This window comes from Miniopterus schreibersii, assembly GCF_964146895.1.
Source record: "Miniopterus schreibersii genome assembly, chromosome: 2".
Lineage (NCBI taxonomy): Eukaryota > Metazoa > Chordata > Mammalia > Chiroptera > Miniopteridae > Miniopterus > Miniopterus schreibersii.
The window spans coordinates 52,258,919-52,274,583 of NC_138102.1; the positions used below are offsets into that span (position 1 = coordinate 52,258,919).

Sequence of the window (15,665 nt, forward strand, 5' to 3'; positions counted from 1 at the left end):
AAAAGGTGCTATAGGGAAAGAACACCCCAAATAAAGAGGAAAAATGAGTGCTGTTGTCATGGAGCTCATAACCACTTTGAGACCAAAAGCTACAAATGCACGCATGCCAGCCCACACAAGCAGCCCTGGAGTTTTACCACAGAGCAGCTTTCACAAACTGAAAAACTCAGTACATAAGCACAAAGGAGATACTATGGCAAGTGGCCTGTGCCAGAGGAGGCCGGGTGGGGCAGTGCAATGCTTTCCTTAATCTCACTCCTCTCTATCAGGCAATCTCTCCCCCTTATCGTCCAGACTTCCTGAAAGAGAATTCTACCCTCCCTATCCTTACCTCTGCATCTCCAATTCACTTCTCAGTGGACTCCAATTTGTCTTCCACCTTCACTCTGAAATGCTCTAAGCACTAGTGAGCTCCAAGTGTGCTGATTAGAGATTTTTCAGTCACTTTTTTGAATTTCAATGTCATACTGTTTATTTCAAGGTTTAACTATTTGTAGGTCACACATCTTTTTGGAAACTTGATGAATGCTATGAACCTCATCCTAGAAAAATCACACACACACACACACACACACACACACACGGTAGAGGGTTCAGAAACCCCCTGAAATTTAATCCTGCACCAATTAGGTCAGTAGATCCCAGGTTAAGAACTGCTGACTACTATTATATAAATGTCTAAGCACTATGCTGCACACCTGAAACTAATATAAAATAATATTGAATGTCAACCATAATTGAAAAAAAGAAAAGAACTGCTGATCACTGGCTTGGTTTCTGTAACAACTTTCCCTTACAAATTATGCCACTTATATTTTGAATGTCCTTGGTTTCCTCTTCCTAGGCTTACCTCTTAAACATGGCTGTCCCCCCAGGTTATGAATTCAGGTCAATGCTCTCATTCAAAACATCCTTCCTCCCTATCTCAGTCATTATCAGCATGCTTAGAATTCCTAAATCTGTATCTCCAGCCCAAACCACACCTCGAAGATTCAAACATCCATAACTACTCCACTTTGGCTACCAACATACCAAAACTAAACCAAACATGACCAAAACTAAATTCACAATCCTCCCTCACTTTCCCACCCCCCACTTAATTAGGTTGTCTTTATAATCTCTTTTTCTCAGCTATTAATGCCATAAAATACCATGATTCCATTTCTAGGGTGACCAAGTACCTCCTATCAGACTAACTCTCCCAAAGATAAAAACCGTAAACTCAGGACTTAAAGATATTTTTAATTCTTTTATTTACTGACTTTAGAGAGACAGGAAGGGGGAGATAAAGAGAGAAACATCGATTTGCTGTACCACTTATTTATGCATTCATTGGCTGATTCTTGTATGTGCCCCTACCAGGAATCGAACCTGCAACCTTGGCATATCAGGACAATGCTCTAACCAACTGAGCTACCTGGCCAGGGCCTTATAGAAATATATATTTTGTTATTTCAGAAAGCACTGAAAAGCAAGTGAAAGCAGGCCATTACTGGAGGTGAGTTGACATATACTAGATGAGTTTCCAGTTTTTAAAGGTTTATAGCCTGAGGACAGGCCCCAGTCTGTGCCATGCAAGTGGCTCAAACTTTGGTTAAACACACACACACACACACACACACACACACACACACACACACACACACACACACACACACACACCAGTCTCACTCGGCTCAGAACTAGAGGACAGAGTCCAGGACAACTGCAGTCACTGGAAAATTAGAGGGAAATTCCAGGCAAGGGAGAGCTAGAGAGAGGAAGTATAAAAACTCCTCCCAAATCTCTAGGTGGCCCTGAACTGTAGATGTACAGATAATCCCTAAACATTCCAGCTGAGGCAAAAAGAGCTGAACAGGGATTTAAGCTGCCACCACTACAGGAAAAACAGAATTTGCGTTGGAGCCCAGCTGAATTAAGTTCCTGCTTTAACCAACCAACAAAAATACCCAATTTTTTGGCAAAATGTAATAAAAATGAGGGTTCCCACACCATGTCATTTATAATGTCCCAGATATAACCCAAATTTCTTCAGATAAAAGAAGCAGGAAACAGGGGCTCATTCCCAAGGAAAAAGATAAGACACCAAGGTGTTCCAGATTTCTAATTAGCAGTCAAGTATTTTTTTTTTTTTAAATATATCTTATTGATTTCAGAGAGAGGAAAGGAGAGGGAGAGAGAGAGAGAGAGAGAAACATCAATGATAAGAAAGTCATTGATCGGCTGCCTCCTGCACACCTCCAACTGGGGATCAAGCCCGCAACCCGGGCACATGCCCTGACCAGGAATTGAACCCCAATCTCCTGGATCCCAGGTCGATGCTCAGTCGCTGAGCCATGCCCAGCCGGGCAGCAGTCAAGTATTTTAAAGCAGCTGTCATTCCAATACTCAGGTACTGAAAGGAAAAATGCTCATCATAATCACGAAAGGAAGTCTCAGCAGAGAAATGTAAACTATAACACTGAATAACAGTGACAACAAAAGCACCAAATGAAAACCCGAGAACTAAAAAATAAAGTATCTGGAATAAAAACTTCACTACATGGGATTAACAGCAGAATGAAGCTGACAGAGGAAAGTGTCAGTGAACTCTGTGAAGATACTGAAGATGTACTGAAGATAGGTCAATATAAATTATTCAATCGGAGGAACAGAAAGATGAAAGATTGAAAAATGAATCTTAGGGACCTGTGGGACAACATTAAAACATCTAACACTGCCCTGGCCGGTGTATCTCAGTTGGAGCGATGTCCAGTACACCAGAAGGTGGTAGGTCAGATAGATTGCTGGTCAGGGTACATACCCAGGTGGTGGGTTCAATCCCCAGTCGGGTGCACATGACAGTCAACTGATTGCTGTCTCCTCTCTTTCTCTCATTCTTTCTCTCTCTCTCCAATAAAAAAATAAATTAAAAACTGAGATGTCTAACATAATTGGATAACAACTGTACTTGGTGTTCCAGGAAAAAAAAAAGAAGAAAAAAAAAAAGGAAGAAGAGAGAGAATGGGGCAGAAAAAAAATATTCGTTAAAACAATGGCCAAAATATCCTCAAAAACTAGAGAATGCATTTAGCAATTCAAGAAGATGAACAAATACCAAACAAAAATCAATTACATAAACAAATAAATACAAAGAAATGATACCTAGGCACACCACTGTCAGACTGCTGAAAACTAAGTTTAACCAGAAAATCTTGAAAGCCACCAAAGAAAAATAACACAATGCACCCAGGAGTACACTGATTAGAATGACAAGTTCTTCCCATCAGAGACAAGGGAAGGCAGAAAACACTGCAACATACCTTTAAAGTGCCAACCAGAAATCTGTTCACTCAGTTTATGATATCACTGGCTGCCAATATGCCACATCGAAAACCTGGGAGCGAGCTGTCTTCTTCCTCACACAAAACTTCCAGGACTACTGATTCTAGATACTTAAGATCTCCATTTGTACCACCACACCTATCTCAACAAAAAGTAGCTTGAGCCCTCAGGTCTCTCCTGAGTTACAGCAATAGCTCTTTAACTAGTCTCTCTGCCCCAGGCGGGCCCCTAAACACTGTGTGTCGCACATCACCGCCCATGCTCTCTAAAAACACAGATCACATCATCCTCTTGCGAAAGTCACTCATGACTCCCCATGGCACTCAAAATAAAATCCAAACTCTTTAGGACAGCATTCTCAGATCCTTGGGTCTCAGGACCCCTTTATACTCTTAAAAATTACTGAAGGTCCCAAAGAGCTTTTGTGCTTATGTAGGCTTATCTATCAATGTTTACTGTTTTAGAAATTTAAAGTGAGAAACTGTCCAAACGCAAGAATCCACAAGTCCATATCCCATTAAACATGAGAGCAATGATATCACACAGAGCCTCTGGAAAATTCTCAGCATGCTCTTGAGAAAATTAGGGTGAAAGAGGCAAATAAAATCTTAGTATTGTTTTGAACTTGTAGACCCCACCACCACCACCGAAGGGCCTCAGGGACCCACCTACAGGGGTCTCAGAACCCACACCTTGGAAACTGCCGGTTGAGATGATTCTCTGTGCCCAACTGCTCCTCTAAGCTCCAGTGAGAGTTCGGGGAGTGCCCTGAAAACACCACTCTCCCTCAGGTTCTGCACAACCTGCTCCTTCTCACAAGAAAAGACTTTCGGCTCCACATTTCCCAGCTCACACCTACTCCTTCCCAACACTTGGATTGAGTATTGCCTCTAAAAAAGCATTCCTTATCATTCCCCAACAGTCTGACTCCGATGCCCCTTCTCTCCTCGGCCTATCTGCATTATGGCATTTATCAAACAACTAAACCAAGAACTACCACACAACTAAACCCAGAATAAGGCCCACAATTTCATTCACGCAGTCAACACGCACCATGATCCTTCATGGATACTGATCTAATGAAGAAATAAAGTCAACCATTCCCCCCAAACTCTAAATACCGAGGTTAACAACCGGCCCTGTCAGGCTACAAGCATGCTCTTTACTGTATTTCCCAACATCAAAATTACAAGGAGGTTCTCCTTTAAAACAGAATCTCAGTTAACTGGGGACGGGCATTTCAGACCTCTCAGAGTTCAAATAAAGTGCAGTAAAGGAATTTGGGGACAAGGGGTGACAGGGATAATTTCTGACGGCGAAGAAACAGCTCTCAAAATACGTAGTCACTGGGAAAAAGTTCTGAGGTGACGTATGTGGAACTAAGATGGCCTAGTTGTCACAGAGAAATGAATTAGCACCCTAATTGGCTGTTTTTCACATAAAAGTTACAAAATAAACAATGAAAAACATTGAACAGGGAAGAAAATGGGAGAGACCAGCAACAAAGTGACAAGTATCACAGGCTTGTAAAAGAGGGGGGCATGAAAGGGCTCCTCTACTGCATGCCCATTTTTGCAGGAAGGCCAGAATAGCCTTAGAGCCACAGCGAGGACCCAGGCCAGTATCGCAGCTTTAACTACACCAGCCCGGGTCATCAAGGATAGGAAATGCTTCATTCAAGAACTAACAGCAAAACTGAGAACACTTTAGGAAGATTTCCCTTTTTCTTTTCATTCTCACCCGGGGTTTGGGGGAGCTTTTTGTTTGTTTCTTTAAAATTGATTTTTACATAGAGAGGAAGGGAGAGAGAGAGGAGAGAAACATCGATGTGCGAGAGAAACAGAGATTGGCTGCCCCCCCACCTTATGCACCCCAACGGGGATCAAACCCACACCCTAGGTATGTGCCCTGACCGAGAATCCAACCTGCAACCCTTTGGTGTAGGGGACAATGGTCCAACCAACTGAGCCACCCGGCCTGGGCACATTTCCACTTTTTAAAGTTTCTAAATCCTGACACATAAATAATTAAGGCATTGGGGAAATCTCATTTTCAAAAAGAAAAATTACGATTACAAAAGAGTCACAGTAATATGAAACTTCCAAATATAAACCAGTTTATTGTCAATTTTTAAAATGTATTTCAGTGTAAGTTGTAAGCAAGGGTTATGTCAATAACAAAGTTATTAAGTTTTTAACCTTTTAACTTAAGTTTTATGTTTTCTTTGACACCAGTTTACGTTTTAACACATTAGAATATTCTTGCACCAAATATTATTAGGGAGAAAAAAACTCTAACACTTTTCATAGCCCAAAAAATAGGATCTTAAATAGAAATCATACATTTCGATTGTAACTACCAACACTTGTAGAAATCCCCCCTATATAGGGTGGGTGAAATGTAGGTTTACAGTTGTTCATATGGAAAACAATAAAATAAATAATCACACAAGAATAAACTCTGTGTTTCGCATACTCACAACTGTAAACCTACTTTTGTCCCACCCTGTATCCATTTCTGGTTTCTAGCCTCCAACTTTGAATAGCTACAGAAATACAAAATGTGGGCCAAGTATATAAATACAAACTGTCTCTAAATTAGAACTCTATCAAGTTAATTAATCCACTCAGACTAAAACTTTATTAATTTACAAAATAAGAATCCAAAAGTAAATGTGATCTTTACCCATTTAAAGTTTACGAAACATATCAATTACTACTTCCAAATATCTAGAGTATATAAAAACAGTAACTATACCATGAAAAGAAAATCATAGCCTTTAAAAAGAAACTATCAGAACAGATTTGCTTCTGAACTCTAACTGGTTCTAAAATTCACCTCAATCAAAAAATTTGAAACTTTTCTGAAAGCTTTAAATTTATATTTAAAAAATTACTAAAAAATCTAATAAGTCATTCCACCCAAGGATAAGATCATGAAAACAGATTTAAAACTACTATGAAGCATTTAGTATAACTTGAAAAGGCATTTTATTTCCTCAAAACCCAACAATACTAAAAAATTTTATTCTATACACATATCTGACCATAATATCATTATGCTAATTTAAACTAAGTAATGCAAAGTGCATTTCTACCAGCCATAGGGCCCCTCAGGGATGATCATATAAATAAGGTTTGCCAAGTTGGCTACAGAAATATTATCTTCCACTGATTTTGTACTATGAATGCCGAATGTGTAAAAGATAGGGAGTATGGGGTCAATAAATACATAATCCACATAACATGTCTAAGTGTTTGAATATATTAAAGCGAAATTAAAGGACTAGAAAACTTTCCTTTCTTTTTTCCCTATGTTCTCTTAGCCAACTTAAATAATAAAATTAAATTCAAGGCAACTATTTAGATTAAAAAACAATATTTAAGAATTTAAGAATTTATCAACAGATTTCTTTATATTCACCTTTTTCCATCCCAAAATTGGAGAGCAAAGAGAAAATATCACAGAATATAACACTGGAAAAAGAATTTTGCCACAGGATAGACCATTAAGGGAATTTCTAGAAAGAAGCTAGCTTTATTTAAAAAAAAAAAAAAAAAAAAAAAAAGCCTAGAAAAGTCTACCTTAAACAATAGATATACATTTTCAAAGTAGATAAACTTATTTTACTGTATCAGTGTGTTTAATTCAACAAGATTTAAAAGTCATAAATTACTTTTACATTTTCATAGTGTGAAAGGATTTCGATCTAAAGTGGAACCAGAGGATATGAAATAGAGAATCTCATGCATACACTGTCAGAAGAGGACTTAAGAACTCACAGACTGATTTCCAAGAAATGCCTGATTTACAGGAGACCTTGACCTATCTCCTGGCCAATGACCTTCAGCCAGCAATCTGACCCCATCCTCAAGCCAGTGAGCTTACCTCTCTTTGCACTCCCTGACCATAAATACAGCCCATCCCAAACTCTCACCAGGCTCTCCTGTAGCTTGCTACAGCACGCATTTCCCAAATGGAAATTCCTCTGCTATTGCCAAATAAACTCAATTTCTGGTAATTTGCATTTGCCTCAGTTTACCTCTTCTTTAGGTTGACAATAGTAACCAAACAAAAATGAGGCACATAAATTATTTTCCTAATTGAAAACTATACTTTTCAGCTATCAACTTCAACCATAAAACAAATTTTTCCCAAAAAATTATGAGCAGGAACACATACATGTATTGTTGTCTTACAAAGATATTTACAACCACCTTTCAAGGACCAGAAGTTATCTAAATTAAAATCAACCTTGTTATTGGATTCCAATGTATCATGAAGAATTAGTAAAAAGAAAATCAATGCTTCATTTGGCAAATGTTAAGTTCCAGACACAAATATGTGAGGACAAAGATATTAATTGTTCCCTAGTCATTATGTTACTTGATTTCTATTATAATAAAAATCCTATCCAACGTAAATATTTCAAATTTTTCTGTATCACTGATAAGTAACTCAGAAGTGTTTTGTGTCTTAAACATTTGACATAAAGACCAGAAATAACCCCAAAACTAAAATATACCAGCATTCACCATTAGTGCTGATGCTTCACAAGATTTTGACACTTCAAAGGTTTTAATTTAAACATTTGGGAGTCCTATTTTGATTCTTAAAAACAAAACAAGCAATAATTAAATTTGCAGTACAATGAATTTTATGTCACATTTTTTATTACACCTCAGAAGAATTTTGTTGTTGCAGTTAGTTTTGTTGTTGTTTTTACCTCTCAGCGGTATGCAATGTCCTTATCCTGTGTCCCTCAGCATAACAATTTGTAAATGATTAGCTTAAAGACAATTAAAGGTTAGTCAAAACCCATTTTATCTTACAATTAACATTTGACCCCAACCATGCTAAAGCTGGTAGGACTAGCCCCACCAAACCATTACCAAAGGGAGGTAAATAAAAACATCAGCACTTTATTTTAGTAACTTCAATATTATTATGTACACTATTTTACAATCAGAGTTTAATCTTTTGTTATTATTTATTGTACTTAAAATTATATCAAATTAAAGAAGCATATAATATAAACAGAAATTTATGCCTTAACTTTGAAAAAATGTATGAGTAAATATTTTACTAATCTGAATTTAATATAGATATCTCAGATTATTTTTCAATATCTAAGTATTATATTTCGCAATTAAACAAATTTATTACATTTGCTACAATCAAGTACACTACACACAGAGTCAGGAAGGACATTTCAAAAGCTCATTAGTAACTGTCAATATTCTTGTCCCCAATATAACAATCTCAGTTACCATTAGCATCAAAAGCATATTTGAAAAATTAGATGCATGGGTCCTTTTAAAAATATTATTTAGCTAGAGAATGCTACAAGTGCTCCTTTAAACTCTTAGCATTAAAGTCAGAAACTTCCAAAAGGGAAAAATATGGGTGGGGAGGTCATTAAAGGGAATTAGTGAGAGGTTCCCCTCTATGAACAGGGTCAGGGCCTGGTTAATTCCACAAGGCCAGATGCTTTCCTCACAAGGATAATTTCTTCTTTCTCCTAGGCACATACCAGAAAATCAACAAATACTCAGAGTTAAAATTGAATACTAAAAAACTTTACATCTACTTTTAATTAACAAAAAAAATAGCCTGAGAAAATATGCTCAATCTATGCATACTAGGATTCAAATCAGAGGCCCTTAGCTCCACCATTTGGAAGCTGTGTAGAAGTCCCTTTAGTAGGCTTCACTTTTCTCATCTGTAAAATGGGAACTTTATTTGCTACTCCTAAAAGAGAACCTTCCAAAAGGATTTGATGAGAACACACAAGGAAGTGCTTTAAAAACCAAAAGCATTAGCATCAACAAGAGAGGTGTGAACCTGGGGCACTTAAATTAACACCTTTGCTGGCACAGTCCTCTTTAAAGGGTTAATTATTATCTCCTCACTGGCCCTCACAGGGTAATTATGAAAATAGGCCCCTACTTCAAGAATGTGAAGGTAAATAAGAAAACCAAAAGATAGCTGAAAATTGCAGTCCTTGTTAAATGATCAGCTTCTAAAAATTCCATGAGTGCCACACAGAAGAACCTTTGGGACATTATGAAATTTAGTTTAACACATGATTAAGGGTGAGTCACAATCAGGCATGACTAGCCACTCAGTTTAACCGTGTCACTTCTCACTTAATATTAAAGTAGCAAGTGAAAAAGAATTTCGAAAGCAAAAGAAAATTAAAAATGGCAGGTAATAAGCACAAAACATTTACAATTTCTAGCAGCAGAAAGGCACACCCATTTAAATAAAGACCGTTCAACTGTAAAAGTAACCCTGCATCATTATGACGATGTACATGGAGGGGGTGGGGAGGATGCTTGCGAATCTTTATTAAAGCACAATACTTTCATGAGAGGTAAATTATACTTCGGTAAAGTTGTTAAAATGTAAGCAAACTAAAAACAAAGTACAGAAGGAGAAAGGGAACACCTGCTTCCAGCGTAGAGCCACTCGGGCTGTGACAGTACTGGCGCAAGGACATTTCTCAGGCCTCCTGTATTCCGCCAGCAAGAGGAGGAAGAGAAGCTGGAAGCAGGTGGCAGTGCTTGGAAGGGTGTCTGGTTACTGGTCGCTGTTCTTTCCTTTGTGTCCTCTGCAGCGTCTTAGTTACCTTTCTGGAACTTGGCGTCTTTCCTCACTCCTGGTGTGCACAGCTTTGTACTTGCCCATCTCATCCTCCAAACCCCATGAAGCAGGTTTTACTACCAGTTTGCAAGAAGAAAACTAAAGCACAGAGAAGTTCGGGAACTTGTTCCTGGTCACATTTAGCAGTTTACGAAGCATTTTCACACGTGTGAATTTTATTCTTGGCTGTCCGATGTCAAGAGCTACCATTTCTGTCTAAAATTAGTAGTATTTGACAATGCTTAGTTTAATACACTTCAACTTTTCTCAGCATCTACTATATATACACAGTACTATAGGAAACACAAAGATAAAAAAAATGGGAAAATGGGAGACAAAGCTAAGCAAAAATCACTACTTTAAAATATATATAAGTGTGTGTGTGTATATATGTGTATATATACATATACACATATATACACACACACTACAGGTAAAAAATAAAGTAGTAGAACAATATGTAGTAGGAAAAGTTATTGCTGCAGAGATAACCAAAACTCCTTAGAATAAGGGGATTTAACGTGAACAGTGAGATTAAATGTGAAAATATAAGTTTGTAAAGATGTCCACGGCCTTGCATTAAGATCACTGATGGGGATTCCATCCTCCCTACTAACATGCTAAATACCATTGACAAAGTACCTGCTATCATCCAACCCTGAACTCCTCACAAGGGATAAGGCATCTCTTCTACTACTCAGGAGGAGGAATCAGAAATAAAATCTCAAAAACTCCAGAGGCCGGCCGGGCGTGGCTCAGCGGTTGAGCGTCGACCTAGGATCCAGGCAATCGGGGTTCAATTCCCGGTCAGGACACATGCCCGGGTTGCGGGCTCAATCAATGACTCTCTCATCATTGATGTTTCTGTCTCTCTCTCTCCTTCTCCCTCTCCTTTCCTCTCCCTGAAATCAATAAACATATATTTTTAAAAAAACAAAAAACAAAACTCCAGAGAATGGGTTTCTAAGGACAGAAACCATGAGATACTTAGGAACAAGGGTACCTTCTACTCCTGGGACAGCACATGCTACTCTACAGGCTCCTAAGACCAAGGGGCCCCCCCACCCCACCCCACTGGAGAGCAGAGGGACCTGAGGAAAGCAAAAGTAACAGCAACAACAAAAAGACCCTGAGAGGAGAGAAGGGGCAAGAAACAGTGCATCTCCCAGCACATTAACTGCAGGCAACGCCCCCCTCCATCAGTGAGCCATTTAAGAAATTGGGAAAAGTAAGAATAGAAGCCAAGAAACAAGACTGATATTAAACATAAGGGCAGAAACAATGAAATGGAAATCTCATTCCCTGCATGCATGCAAAAAAAGTGTAAATAAAACCAAAAGTGGTTCTTTGAAGTGATCAATAGGATACACTGACCACTGGATAGTGTGGTGGGATTTAAAAAAAAAAAAAAAAGATAAACTACAGTGAGCAAAATAGAAACTGAAATGGGGCAAAAGCAAAGATCTAATATAATGTTGGCTAGTTGATTCTTTTTTTTCAATATGTTTTTATTGATTTTAGGGAAAGGAGGAGAGAGAGATAGAGAGATAAAAATATCGAGCCCTGACCAGGAAATGAACCAGCGGCCTCTTGGCTCAACCACTGAGCAACACCAGCTGGGCTCAGCTTGTTTACTCTCTCTCTTCCCACAAGAATGTAAGCCTGGGGACTTTTATCTACCTGTTCAGTACTGTGTTCCCACCAACTATATTGTCTGGAATATAGTAAGTGCTCGATGAACATTTTTTCTGTAAATACAATGTTGGGGTTTTTTTACAAGAATATTATAAACTATTAACTACAATTTTAGAATATAAAGAAGATGGATAGATTTCTAGAATCACACGAAATGCCAAAAGAAATGCAAGAAGAATTGGATTTTTTTTTAATCCTCACCTGAGGATATATTTTTCACTGAATCTAGAGAGAGAGGGAGAGAGACAGAAACATCGATATGAGAGAGAAACATCCATTGGTTGCCTTAGCACGAACCCCAACCAGGGATCGAAGCCAAAACCCGGGTTTGAGCACATCGATGTTTCTCTCTCTCCCTCTTCTTTCCCCTCTGTCTAAGAATCAATAAAAACATTTTTTTAAAAAGCTAACAGATTATTTTTTTAAATCATCATCACAAAGGGTTTATTCCAAGAAAGCAAAGTTAGCTTAATATAAGAATATCTGTCAGTATATTTAACCAATGAATGGATTAGAGAAAAAAACTCACATGACTTTAGAAGATGCCAAAAATGTATGTGATGAAATTTAACATCTGATTATGATAAATTTTCTCAAAGCCAGGAATAGTAGAAAGTACCCATAAATTGATTTTTTAATGATATGTACTCAAACTATAACATAAAGTAGAACAGTTTAGAAAAGAGAAACCTTTGGTGCATCCCTATTTTTTTTTTTTTTAAAGATTTTTCATGGTTCTTTTATTTTTAAAATATATCTTTATTGATTTCAGAGAGAGGAAGAAAGGAGAGAGATAGAAACATCAATGATGAGAGTCATTAATTGGCTGCCTCCTGCACGCCCCCGACTGGGGATCAAGCCCACAACCCGGGCATGTGCCCTGACCGGGAATCAAACCATGATCTCCTGGATCCTAGGCCAACACTCAACCACTGAGCCACGCCCAGCCAGGCAGTGCATCCCTATTAAGTCAAAGATTCCACATAGATCCTGAACAATGCAGTAAGAAGAAAAAATCTGAGAGACGGAAGAGATAATATTGCCATTATTTAGAGATGATCTGATTATCTACAAAGAAAAATCAGTCAACCCTTAGAACTAATGAAAGCTGAGTTCCCAAATTCAAGATAAACGTCTCAATAGCTTTTTTTCTACAAATTAGAAGATATATATCTTCTACAATTAGAAGATATAATTGAATAAGGTACTATTCAGAGCAGAAGCTGAACTATGAAGTTCCTAGATTTAACCTAATAAATAAGAACTTTATTAACATATTAAAAGAATATTAAAGAAGACTTGAAAAATAAAGAAATATGCCCTGTTCACAGATGGAATAAAACACTGGAAAGGTGCCAATTCTCCCCAAATTGATCTAGAAATTCAAACAACTGCAATCAAAAACTACTTGAATTATGTGAAGAACTCTCTAAATGAATTCCAAAGTTTACATGAAAAAATACAAGTTTTCAAATAGGTAAATCGATTTTGAAACACTGCAGAAAGAAGAGATTCACACCACCTGATATTTGACATCGCTCAAAGTCAATAAAATTAAAAAAACAGTAACAGTGGTGCAGAAACAGACAAACAAATAATAAAAAACTCTAGAACAGAACTGTGTATATATGGGCCTTGATAAATGGTCAAGAGAACAACAAAGAAGCAAGGGACAGATTATTCAGCATATGGTGCTAGCAAAACTGGAAGAAACAGTGCTAGGAAAGGCTGATTACTATCTCATACCACATACACACATAAAATCCAAATTAAGTAATTACCCAAATGTGAATGTAAAATTAGAAAGATATCAGGAGGATATATAAAAGAACATCTTTATGGCTAAGGAACGACAAAATTCTTAACCATAAAACAAGAATGGATGCATGTGACATCAAAGTAAAGAATTTCTGTTCAAGAAAGGATACGAAAGAACAAAAATAATAAATAGGTAGGTGAAGGCCTTAGAGAAGATATATGAAACCCAAACAGGTATATGAAGAGATGCTCCATCTTACCTTTAATCAGAGAAATGCATATTAAAACAACAGAAGACAGTCTGAGGGTGCCTGTGTCACCCTTCAGGAGAATCTGATTTACTGTATGGATTAGTATTTTTCCTCCCTTCTATTCAGCAGGGATCTGGATCATAAAATCTAAGAGTCCTCATTTTCTTCAAAGACTGTAGTCCAGGACCTTGAGAACTATACCTCTGGTGGTTTTTCTTGCTGGATCATTAAACTGACTGTTGGTGTCACCAAAACACACACATACATGTGCACGCACACATACATGCACACACACTCACACTTACACATGAGATAGCACTTTACAGCCATGAGAGTAGCAAAAATTACCAAATTGGATAATATCAATGTTGTTGAGTGTTTAGCTTACTAGGGCTGCTATACCAAATACCACAAATTGAATGGCTTAGAACAATAAAAATTTATTGTGTCACAGTTCTGAACTCCAAAAGTATAAAATCAAGGTGTTGGCAGAGTCATGCTCCCTCTGAAACCTGTAGGGGGAAAATCCTTCCTTGTCTCTTCCTAGTTTCTGGTGGTTTGCTGGCAATTTTTGGCATCTTTCTAGTACAGACACATCACTCCAATCCTCCATCTCCACATGGCAGTCTTCCCTCTGTATGTGTGGCTGTCTCTGTGTCCAAATTTTCCACTTTTCTAAGGATACCAATCATATTGGATTAGAGCTGAACGTAATGACGTCATTTTAACTTGATTATCACTGGAAAAACTCTGTTTCCAACTAAGATCACATTCTTAGGTGCTGAGGTTAAAACTTCAAAATATCTTTTCTGAGGGACACAATTCAACCCTTAACTGTAAGGTCAGGAGGTAAGAAGAAACTCTCATCCAGTGCTAATGCTAGCGCTAGTGTGTAGCTGTGGGTGCCTCCTGGAGGGCAATCTGGCAAGTAGTTAACAGTTAAAATAAATGTGTACATATCCTAAGGTCCAGAAATCTCATTCCCAAGTCTATACCATTGCACAGATAAAAGCAAATGAATTAACCAACATAAAATACATTTATCCCTCTCTCTCTCTTCTCCTGCAGCCCAACTTTAGGTCTAGACCGACAATTTTCCTTGCAAGATTTTTACCTTAAGGTCCTTATTTAATATTACATATCTCAGTCTCATTACTCTTGGTCTACTATTGTGACTTCATCTTTTATCTTATAACCTCTGTTATATGCTTAGTTTTATGTATTTCTCATATATTTTCCTTAGATGCTATTGTAGATTTTAAAAAACAAAAAACTGTTGGAATCTTTGAGATCTGAAAATATCTATTACCTGATAGGTGAATGATTGCTTGTCTGGCTTTAAAAGTTTTATATTGAAGGCTTTGTCCCTCTGAAGTTTGTAGAGTTGTTCCACAGTGTTCTCATTTCCAATCCTGTAGCTAAGAAGTCTTCTTATCTGGGAGCTATTTCTCCATCAGAATATATTAGATTTTATATTACTCATTGAAATTTTATTTAATTTCACCCACATCTTTTTGCAACTCTGTTTGCATTCAGGTTCCCTACAGGTCTCCCCAATCAGGTCCTCATGATTTCTATCTACGCAGATTTGTTCTGTGGCTGGTATTTCTCTGGGGCACTGATCTTGGTAGTACCAGTCTTTAAATCATCTGCTAAGTTTTTTACTCTATGAATTATACATTTGGTTACAAAAAGAATTTTTTTATTGATTTGAACTTCCTGAAGTGCTCGTTTTTGCTCAAGTTGTCATCTGAGTCCTCTATTAGCTCTATTTCATTGAAGATTTTTCTTCATTGATTCTTAGAGAGGAAGGGAGAGAGAGAATATGGACCAGTTGCCTTCTCATATGCACCCCAACCTGGGATTGAACCCGCAACCTAAGTATGTGCCCTGCCCAGGAATCAACCCCACAACTCTTTGCTTCACGGAATGAAGCTCCAAGCACCTGACCGCCAGGCCAGGGCCAGCGCTGGGAAGACTCGATGCTGGTTC

General features: G+C 37.8%; 2 protein-coding genes across 23 annotated transcripts in view; one reads left to right on the forward strand and one right to left on the reverse strand.

Annotated features, from left to right (window-relative positions):
* LMO7 (LIM domain 7) overlaps nucleotides 1–15,665 on the reverse strand; it is a gene marked incomplete at its 5' end in the record, with an annotated part of 204,614 nt that overhangs the window by 167,712 nt on the left and 21,237 nt on the right. The window lies entirely within an intron of this gene.
* TBC1D4 (TBC1 domain family member 4) overlaps nucleotides 15,231–15,665 on the forward strand; it is a 309,453-nt gene continuing 309,018 nt past the window's right edge. The window contains exon 1 of the mRNA XM_081130657.1: nucleotides 15,231–15,234. The gene's annotated coding sequence lies outside the window, so the exon portion shown is untranslated. The remainder of the gene's footprint in view (nucleotides 15,235–15,665) is intronic.